Source organism: Mandrillus leucophaeus, unplaced genomic scaffold (assembly GCF_000951045.1).
Source record: "Mandrillus leucophaeus isolate KB7577 unplaced genomic scaffold, Mleu.le_1.0 Scaffold452, whole genome shotgun sequence".
Lineage (NCBI taxonomy): Eukaryota > Metazoa > Chordata > Mammalia > Primates > Cercopithecidae > Mandrillus > Mandrillus leucophaeus.
The window spans coordinates 2,493-13,850 of record NW_012104832.1 but is presented as its reverse complement, the minus strand read 5'-3'; the positions used below and the strand labels follow the sequence as shown (position 1 = coordinate 13,850).

At 40.4% G+C, this 11,358-nt stretch overlaps 1 pseudogene; it reads left to right on the top strand.

Annotated features, from left to right (window-relative positions):
- Positions 1-946: 946 nt before the first annotated feature.
- Positions 947-1,586, top strand: LOC105549685 (annotated as a pseudogene).
- Positions 1,587-11,358: the final 9,772 nt, after the last annotated feature.

Below are 11,358 nucleotides of genomic sequence, written 5' to 3'. Positions count from 1 at the left end.
ATTAATAGTTGAGAAGGTAGTTTATTTTTTATTTTTTAAAATTAAAATTTTTATGGTGACATGGTAGGTTTATGTGTTTATAGGGTATATGAGGTATTTTGATACAGGCATCTAATGTGTAATAATCACATCAGGACAAATGAGGTTATCCATCATCTTAAACATTTATCATTTGTGTTACGAACATTACAATTCTATATTAGTTATTTTAAAATGTATAATAAATTATTTTTGACTGTAGTCACACTGTTGTGCTATCAAACACTAGCTCTTACTCATTCTAACTATTAATATATTTTTGTACCCCTTAGCCATCCCCATTCCCCAGCCCCGACTCCCCTTCCCAGCCTCTGGTAACCATTGTTCTACTCTCTATGTCCGTGAGTTCAATTATTTTCATTTTTTAGCTCCTACAAATGAGTGAAAATATGTTGTTTGTCTTTCTGCACCTGGTTTACTTAATTAACATAATGATGTCCAGTTCCAGGCATGTTGTTACAAATGACAGGATCTTATTCTTTTTTATGACTGAATAGTACTCTATGGTGTATATACACCACCTTTTCTTTATCCAGTCGCCTGTCGATGAACACTTAGGTTGCTTCCAAATATTGGCTATTGTGAATAGTGCCGCAATAAACAGGGGAGTGCAGAGATCTCTTCCAGATGCTGATTTCCTTTCTTTTGGATATATACCCAGTAATGGGATTGCTGGATTGTGTGGTAGTTTTATTTTTAGGTTTTTGAGGGTAGAAGGTAATTGTTCAGGTTCTCCAAACAAGAGTGAAGTCTCAGACACAGCTCTCTCAGCCCACATCAATCTCTTGACTCACTATGTAAAAAAGAAAAGAAAACTGGAATTCCATGGGGTGGAATTTATTTCTGTGGTAGTTCTCTTGCTTTCCAGAGAGGCTATAGAATATAAGCTTGCAAGAGGGGTAACAAGATGGCAACCCAGATGGTGGAGCTCCATAAGCTGAAGCTCGTTGGACTAAAGCAAGAATGTCTTGCTCGTGGTTTGGAGACCAAGGGAATAAAGCAAGATTTTATCAATAGACTCCAGGCATATCTTGTGAAGAACATGCTGAAGAGGAGGCAAATGAAAAAGAGGGACTGGGAGATGAAACAGAGGAAGAAGAAACAAAGTCCATAGAGCTCTCTGTCAAAGAGGAAGAACCCCTTGAAAAAACTGTGGATGTGGCAGCAGAGAAAGAGTGGTAAAAATTATATCTGAAATACCACAGACTGAGAAAATGCAGAAGAGGGCCAAATGGTTCAATGTACTCGTGAGCTTGGAGAGTAAGAAAGCTGCTCGTACAGGCTTGGTGTGGGATTTCCTCAGTTCCCACAAAAGGTCTGTCCTGTCTGTCATCTGATAACCTACAGTTAACCTGGGAAAGCTGAAGGAAAGAGCTCAAAGATTCGGTTTGAATGTCTCTTCAATCTCCAGAAAGTCTGAAAATGATGAGAAACTGAAAAAGAGGAAGGAGTGATTTGGGATTGTCAGAAGTTCAGCTGGAACTGGAACCACAGAGGATATAGAGGCAAAGAAAAGGAAAGGAGCAGAGCGCTCTGGGATTGCCTGATGAAAAGTTATGGATACTTTCTGGTCTCCTGTGGTTTCCAGTTCTCTGATTCTTCTTGATCATATATATATATGTAAAAAAATGCACAGTCCTGTGCCTACATTCTGCCTCACAACAAGCGAGCATGTATCCCAGGTACATCCGTGAACTGCAGCAGCAATTTGACTTATTGCTTTTTCAGCTTTAAAATTGTTGTGTTTTTGTTTTTTATTATTCTGCTTGTTAATAAAATAAAAAAGACAAGAAAAGATTATCGGCGTGTGGGCTGTAGCGTCAGACTGCCTACGTTAGAATCCAAGCTTTGCCACTTATTGGCCCTCGGATCTTAGAAAGTTACTTATCTGGACCTCACTTTCTACCTCTGTAAAATAAGGAGAGGGGATAACATTTATTTAAGAGTGTTACGAGTGAATTGCGTCCCCCCAAAATTCACATGCTGGAGTCGCAACCCTCAGTACCTTGGAATGTGACCACATTTGGAAATAGGGTTGTTGCAGATGTAATTAGTTAAGATGAGGTTATACTGGAGTAAGGTAGGGACCTAGTGCCATATGACTGGTGTCCTTATAAAAAGAGCAGCACGTGAAGAGAAGAATGATATGTGCACAGAGGGACGACTATGCAGAAAGATGCAGGGAGGAGAGGGCTGTCTATAAGCAAGGAGAGAGGCCTGGAACAGAACTTTCTCTTGCAGCTCTCAGAAGGAGCCAACTCTGCTGGCACCTTGATTTCAGACTTCCAACCTCCAAAACTGTGAAATAATGAATTTCTGTTGTCTTAGCCACTGTTTGTGGTACTTTGTTATGGCAGCCCTAGCAAACTAATACAATGGTATCTTGGTGAGGATTCAAAGAATTACTGCATATTGTCAAGAACAAAATTTCAACAGACTGAATTTATTTATTTATTTATTTATTTTTGAAACAGAGTCTCACTCTGTTGCCCAGGATGGAGTGCAGTGGTACGATCTCAGCTCATTGCACACCTGCTGGGTTCAAGCAATTTCGTGCCTCACCCTCCCAAGTAGCTGAAATTACAGGCACATGCCACCATGCCCGGCTAATTTTTGTATTTTTAGTAGAGATGGGGTTTTTAGTAGAGACGAGGTTTCACCATGTTGGCCAGGTTGGTCTTGAACTCCTGACCTTAAGTGATCTGCCTGCCTTGGCCTCCCAAAGTGCTGGGATTACAGGCATGAGCCACTGCACCTGGCCTCAACAAATTGAATTTAAAGATCTAATTGACTTGTATGAGTCGAGCAGTATACCATCTTCAAAATAGAAAGGCTCTCTGATGATCAGAGCAGAGGGGTAGACTTTCCAGGAGGAAAAGGTTGAAGAAAACAAAAATCAGGAATCAACGGTAGACTGGTCATTTCAGAGCTACTTTCCTGCCTGGGTGTGGTGGCTCACACTTGTAATCCCAGCACTTTGGGAGGCCGGGGTGGGCAGATCACCTGAGGTCAGGAGTTCGAGACCAGCCTGGCCAACATAGTGAAATCTTGTCTCTACTAAAAATACAAAAATTAGCAGTGGTGGCGGGTGCCTGTAATCCCAGCTACTCAGGAGGCTGAGGCAGGAGAATCGCTTGAACCCAGGAGGTGGAGGTTGCAGTGAGCCGAAGTCACACCACTGCACTCCAGCCTGGGCAAGAGCAAAACTTTATCTAAAAAAAAAAAAAAAAAGGTTACTTTCCTTATAGAGTTAAAGTAGAGGGGACTTCTTTCATGTTGCTTCAGGTTGACTGGGGCCCTTTGGATTGATTGCTGCAAATCCCCTGTTTTTTTGTTTTTGTCTTTTTGAAAATTGGCCCATCTCTAAGTATAGTTTGATTACCTAGCAGGAGTGACTCCATTCTGTTTCGGTCTTGTCTGGTGGCACTTAGTACAGGAGCTTAGTCCAAAACAATAGCCTCCCAGACATTTTATCTAACAATATAAACCACTTAAAATAATTCCTGGAAGAAATAATGGCATTCGCAGCAACCTGGATGGAGTTGGAGTCCATTATTCTAAGTGTAGCAACTCAGGAATGGACAAGCAAATATCACCTGTTCTCACTTATAAATGGAAGCTAAGCTATGAGGATGCAAAGGCGTAAGAACGATGCATTAAGAATGGACTTCGGGGACTCAAGGGGAAGGATGGGAGGGGGTGAGGGACAAAAGACTACACATTGGGTATGGTGTACACTGCTCTGGGACAGGTGCACCAAAATCTCAGACAGAAATCACCACTAGAGGACTTATCCATGTAACCAAAAACCACCTGTTCCCCAAAAACGATTGAAATAAATTAAAATTAAAAAAAAAATACATGAAGAAAAAAATAAAATGCATGAAAAATAATAAGACAAAATAAATAGCTCCTTGTACTACATGAGCAGTGTACAATTGAACTGTGTATACAATTTGTACACAATGAACCACTTGTAAGTGGGGGTAACAAAGCACTTATATTTGACCTTTCAGGTACGAATCCCACATTCAGGCCTAAAGAAGCTTCAGGATGTTTCCTGATACTCTAGTTCGTATATCTCCTTGGTCTAGATTTTCTCCTCTCTTTTATTGTTAATTTAGTTTAACTTAGTTTTTAAATAGAAAAGTGATTCATGTTCACTAAAGAAAATGGTAATTTTTCAGAAAGAATAGAAACAACCTCCTTTAATTGCTTACTACTCAGAAGCAACCACTTTTACCATATTTCCTCCCAATCTCTTTTAATACTTTTCTTGTATAATTGGCTGCATTTTCTTCACACATACAATGTTGTATCTGTTTTTAGTTAACATGATGAGTGCTTTCAATGCCATTCAAATACTTCATAAGCATAACTTTTCATACCCACATAATATTCCATATTACAGACATGTGACTTATTTTTAGCTTCTGTCAATTTTTGTTCACTTACCATGTATCTTTTCACTTCCAAAATGCCTTCTTTTATGCCTGAATATCTTGAAAATTGATTTTTTTCCCCACATTTCATCCTCCTTTTTTGCTCACTGAGGTCTTCCTGATTTTCTCCCTCTCTTTATCCTGCTTCTCCCAATCTCATCTTTATAAATTTACATTTATAACATGTTTTCCTAACATGAGTTTTGCATTTAAAAAGTGTTTTCTCACATTCATCACCTTATTTGGTGTCCACAGTAACCCTCTGGAATGAGCAGGGGCAATAGAAACTAAAATTCAGAGAAGTGATTTTCCCAGAAGGCACTTAACCCAGATGACTCTTAATTCACTGTCTATACCAGACCACTCTATATGATGGTTCTTTTGGACACGTTTTTATTTCTATTTTTTATTTTTTGGACACATGTTCTTAAAAGCTACACAAGATTCACGTAGGTTTAAGAAAATAGCTTTTCATTGTTCATGTTTATAACATAGTTGATGCATCTTGTATATAATAATACTTATAGGTTCTACCAAAAGTTTAAAACATAAGGAATAATGAAATAATGGGTACCATCAAGCTCTAGCCAGGATCTTACAGGGGCATAAAATGTGTGGTCTTTCACATCTTCTCAGCAATTTCTCCAAATACTTCACTGCCTCAACATAGAATTCCCCACCATGCTTTTGAACTGACTCCACCTTTTTTTTTTTTTTTTTTTGAGATGGAGTCTCGCTCTGTTGCCAGGCTGGAGTGCAGTGTTGCGATCTCGGCTCACCGCAAGCTCCGCCTCCCGGGTTCAAGCGATTCTCCTGCCTCAGCCTCCTGAGTAGCTGGGACTACAGGTGTGCACCACCACGCCCGGCTAATTTTTTTACTTTTAGTGAAGACGGGGTTTCACCATGTTGGCCAGAATAGTCTCGATCTTTTGACCTCATGATTCGCCCACCTCGGCTTCCCAAAGTGCTGGGATTACAGGTGTGAACCACTGTGCCCGGCTTACCCTTTTTAAAAGATAAACAAAATACTAGTTTCCTAATGAGTATATTGAAGATTGTCTCCTGTAACCTCAGTCATATCAAATTCTCTCCCTGAAGCGGACTAATACTCCTCATAACCACCCCATTAGCCCTGTCTTCCCATGTTTAAAAATCAGCTTTGTTCAATTATGAGGTCAGGTTTCCCCTTTGTGCAGGTCTTCCTGAAACCAGCGGGCTTCCTGAGAAACGTGAAGAGAACCAGGTCGCCTGGGATTTCTTCCTTCCTCAGAAGGTCTCCCCAAGTCAACATCGTCTCTGAATTTTCTATTTCCCTTTGGCAAATAAAAGAAAAAGTAAGTAAAACATCTTAGTCTATGCATGACCAAAGGTTAAACCTTTTATTGCTTCATTTTGATTGTATCAGCTTTTCAGGACAACGTTTTCAAGGCCACAGCTTATTTTAATAGCTGTAATAATACCAGTATTTTCTGATAATAATGGCAAACACTTTTTTTGGCAAGCACTTTTAGTGTTTGTTGTGGTTGTGCGCCAGGCATGGTTCTCAGCAGTTTTCACTAATTCATTTCATCTTCACAACAACCCTATAAGGTAAGTTTTATTATCGCCCTTTCTACAGATTGGCACATGTTGTTTGGCTTGCCCCTAAACTACATAGACAGCAAAAGACTGAGAGAGAATCTGGAGAAGACAGTCTTGCTCCAGTTCATGCTTTTATTCATGGCACTCTGCTGACCTCTCAGTCACCATGCTATTTACTTTACATACATTGTCTTATTTAATCTTCACACAGTGTAAGTTTTACTATTTATCTCTATTTTACAGGTGAGGAATGAAGCTCAGTAGTGGTTAGCAGTTTGGCCAGATTCCACTCTGGTAAGCTCAGTGAGACAGAACCAATTTTCCTTTCTATTTCTTTTAGTAGATAAAACCATTGACCCAGTGATGAGGCAACTCAGAAAATGCTCAGAATACCAATCATAGAATCTTCCTAAAAATCAAGTGATGTGGTCAATAAACAAAGTCAAAATAAAGCTTCTCTGCCACTCTGCTATGTGCTGCTGCATTTCTCCACAGAAATGTAACTTTCACCACCACCACACAAAGCTGAACCAGTTACCAGGGAGCTGGGAAGCAAGACAGACACCAGGGAGAGAGGGAAACGCGTTAGGGTTAGGCCATTATTTTCAGATCAGGTAGAAAAGCAGAGATGGTTAGACACACTCAGAGATTCTTTGAATCTGACTTTAGGCAGGAAGTAAAATCCAGTCTAATCAGTTAATAAAAGGCATTCATCAAAGAGATTCAACCTCACACTGTTACTTCAACAGGCATCTTGCCCTTGTGGAAAAACAGGCTTAATTTCCAAATCATTTTAAGTTTGAATATTCGTGCAATGGGGAGCTTAATTTGGAAGGTAATGAGACCACCAAAGGAAATTAGAACCATTAACTGGGGTACAGTGAAAATATGGAGCTGTCGGTAAAGGAAAATTATATTTGTAGAGCTATGTGGTGGAGAGCAAGAGGCACGGATGAAGAGAACAAAGAGGGAGGGATGACTCCTGAGACTGGTAGCAGGAGAACAGAAGGCTCTTAAGAACAGAGGAAATTTTTTTAAAAATACAGCTTTATGAAATGGGATTGCAGGGTATTATTCAGTTAGTATCAGGTAAGGTTTCATGTGGCAACAATCACAGCTGGAAACACATTCAGAAGCACAGACCCTCTGGTGGCTTTATTGCACTCTAGGAGGTGTTGTTGAAAATAACAAGTTAGATTTCTATATGAGGTCATTGGCACTGCATATACCTGGGCATGCATTGTGGTTCTATCCATCCTAACTTGGCAAGCAGTGGGTTTGGAATTCAATCCTATAACTTCCTTTCTATAAGATTTCCTTCTAAGGTATCCTGCTGGAACCATTACTGGCAAGAAATATTGACCCTTTAATGTTTCAGAACTGAATCAGGTCCCATTCCTTACACAGGGTTAATTGCCCAATTCTCATGCTCTGCCCCAGGGAACTAAGGCTGTCACAGTGTCCATGCCAGGCTACTCATTGGACACAGAATGAAAGTGCATTACAAAACTTTCAGGTAAACATACGTCCTTGAACTTCTATGAAGGAACAACAGAATAACAGGAATAACATTTTTCCAGTGGCATACAGATTGTACTCTGAGGACTCTGAAAGCTGATATAAAGTCCATACTGGGGAAAAAATATGGTAGTGTTGGTAGGATGGGCCCTTGTTGCTATTTCTCCTGGCCCATTTGTTTCCAGTCTGAAAGGGGTCTTATAGGCTGTTTGGCAAATGTAATTGAATGATGACCACAGAATGAGAAATCCGAAAATCTGATTTGAATCCTCTGAAAAGTGCACTAGCCACTCAAGCTTCATGGTTTAAGATTTTGATTTTTAGAGACAAATAGTGCACCCAGAGGCATAAGCCAGAAAGCCAAGCGTCATGGACTCCTAGGACTCAAAGAAGTTCTTTGTGTTCATCCTTAAATTTGAATGTCGCTTTCGAGGTAACCCAGGAGATAGTTTCATTCATTTCACAAACTTTTAACTGAGAAACTTTTAATAACATTTATTGAACTTTTAATAACTTTTAAATTAAGAAATTCTTGTTTACATAGCATCTAAGATGCCAACTTGCTCTTCTTTTCTGACCTTGTTTCATTCTCCTTTTCCTTTCTCCTGTTTTTCATGTTTTCTTTTTTATTTTCTACTTTTCTTGACAACATTTCACCTCTTTATATTTGTCAATGTTTAGAATAATTGCCCTTACTATTTTGGTATTTCCCCATGTACACATATCCCAAAGGATCAGAATATTTATGACTTTATTCATTTTTGGCCTGACCCTGTAACCTACAAATTTCAAAAACAGCTTTACACTGTTGACCCCTGTTCAAATCACAACTGTTTTCTATTATCCTTTCACTTCATAGATTGTGTATTGGAGGGCTGAATTAGGTTTAATACCAGGCATTTACTCCAGTTTCAATCAACCTTTTTTTCTAATTGTTTTATGGTCACCCCTTCCAAATTGTGAGGTACCTGACTGATTCATACTGGCATTCACACACTCAGGACATAAACTTTCTGTTCAGTTATTTAAATTATTGCTTTTTTAAAAAAGATACTAGAACTCAGTACTTTCTCCAAAGGACACTCAACATGCCCCTTGATGCGTAAACAGATCTCAAGATTATTATATTTATACAATGCAGTCAGCCTGTGAAGTATCATAATACAAGTAAAATAAAAATTAAACAGCAGGCTAAGGGAACATAAAGGAAGAAAGAATTACATCAGAGACAGGTTCACACATGAGTTGTGCTTTAAGGAAAGATGTGGAAAAAGGCAAGAATCCTATATCTTTGGATTTATTGTGAAATTTAGCTCTCATGTCATTGTACTCTAATGAAACAGGAAATAAAATAGTATTCTCCTCTCAACTGCTTTTGTGTTTCAGCAGTAATAACAATAGCTACTATTTATTAAGAACTTACTATATGCTATGCATTGTGCCAGCTGCCTTACATATATTAATTTACTTATGAATTACAATAGATTTAGGTGGTAAGCAGTTTTATTTCCTTTTTATGAATAAGATAATCAGGCTAGACCACTTGTTCGAAGTTACATGGTTAATAAGTGGTCGGGCCAGGACCTAACCTCAGGTATGCCTGACTCCAAAGCCCATGCCCTTAACCACCAGGCTTTTAACACCTCTGTTTTGTGGCTGGTAATATCTTGTCTCATGATTAGCAAACATAACATTAACTTGCTTCACATAGGTCTTCCCAAAGGAAAATGAACCTGACTCAAGCAGATGTCCTTTGAATTCCAACAGTTCAGCAGGCATCCTGCTATAGCCTTTCCAAGGTGTCAGCCTCCTGAAGCCCAGTACAAGCCCGCCATGTAGAGTCACATCATTTGATCATTTCCTACCAGCACAGCCCTTGCCCCTTAGTCATCAAAGGCACAGACTCCACCTACTTTATTCCCCTCCTGCCCAGAGTCCCACTTGGAGCTGCAAAGCTCCTCAGAGATTTCCTCTGCCTTTTCATTGCCACTGTTGGGCCTTGGGAAGTCCGTTCCAACCCTGATGACAAGATCCCTAGAAAAGGGAACACACAATTGCTAAGTGATGTCCATACACCAGGAACCTTACTAAACATTTTGTTTAGGCAATATTATTTAATAACAATTTATTGGTAATTATAATAAGATAATGCAGGTAGAAGTACAGGCTTCAGAGTCAGATGTGGGTTTAAATCTAGACTTTAAATAATCTGAATCTCATCTGAAAAATGAGGATAATGGGGTTGTCCTGGGTGAGGACTTAATGAGATTGTGTATGAAACTCAGCAAGTGCCTATGCCATAGTGGATAATCAGTAACTCTTGAAAATTGAGGATTGAAGAGTCAGAGTTAAAACTGAGATTAAAAAGTCTTTCAGAACCCAAATCTCATACATTGTAAAGGATTGTAAAGGAAATCTCAATTCTACCTGCATTTTTTTTTTTTTTTTTTTGTCTAGACAAGACTATAAATTGTATAAGTAAAGTTTGCTTTTGCAGTTTGGGCTTCTATATAGAAAACAATTGTGATGCACCTTCACTGGTTCTTATTTAAAGAAATTAGATACTCCATTCTTCCACCCAGATTTTAAAATATATTTTCATGTGGGATGTTGCCCCATGTGATCTCATGCTGGCCAGATGAAAGACAACAGGTGTAGGCCCTGGTGATCCAACCTTGTTAGGGATGCAGCCTAGACATTGGGACTTAAAAATCTCTCTCCTGTAATGATTTTAATAATAAGCAGCCCAGTTTGAGAACCACTGATATAGGGAGGGCACAGAGCATAACTCTGGTGTTTGTTAGCTGTGTGGCCATGGAAAGTCATAGCACCTCTCTGAGCCTTTGTTCTTTTATCTATAAACTGATATCATAGAAGATGGCCGAATAGGAACAGCTCCAGCCACCAGCTCCCAGCGAGAGTGACACAGAAGACGAGTGATTTCTGCATTTTCAACTGAGGTACTGGGTTCATCTCACTGGGTCGTGTCGGACAGTTGGCGCTGGTCCGCAGATGCAGCCTAACCAGCGAGAGCTGAAGCAGGGTGAGGCATCACCTCACCTGGGAAGTACAAGGGGGAAGGGAATTCCTTTTCCTAACCAAAGGAAATTGAGACACACAACACCTGGAAAATCAGGTAACTCCCACCCGAATACTGAGCTTTACCAAGGGTCTTAGCAGACGGCACACTAGGAGATTATATCCCACACCTGGCCCGGAGGGTCCCACGCCCACGGAGTCTCCCTCATTGCTAGCACAGCAGCCTGAGATCTAACTGCAAGGCGGTAGCGAGGCTGGGGGAGGGGCGCCCACCATTCCTGAGGCTTAAGTAGCTAAACAAAGCCACCGGGAAGCTCGAATTGGGTGGAGCCCGCCACAGTTCAAGGAGGCCTGCCTGCCTCTGTAGACTCCACCTCTGGGGATAGGGCATAGCTAAACAAAAAGCAGCAGAAACCTCGGCAAAGGTAAATGTCCCTGTCTGACAGCTTTGAAGAGAGCACTGGATCTCCCAGCACGGAGATTAAGATCTGAGAACGGACAGACTGCCTGTTCAAGTGGGTCCCTGACCCCTGAGTAGCCTAACTGGGAGACATCCCCCACTAGGTGCAGACTGACACCTCACACCTCACATGGCTGGGCTACTGAGATGAAGCTTCCAGAGCAAGAATCAGATAGCAACACTCGCTGTTCAGCAATATTCTATCTTCTGCAGCCTCCGCTGCTGAAACCCAGGCAAACAGGGTCTGGAGTGGACCTCAAGCAAATTCCAACAGACCTG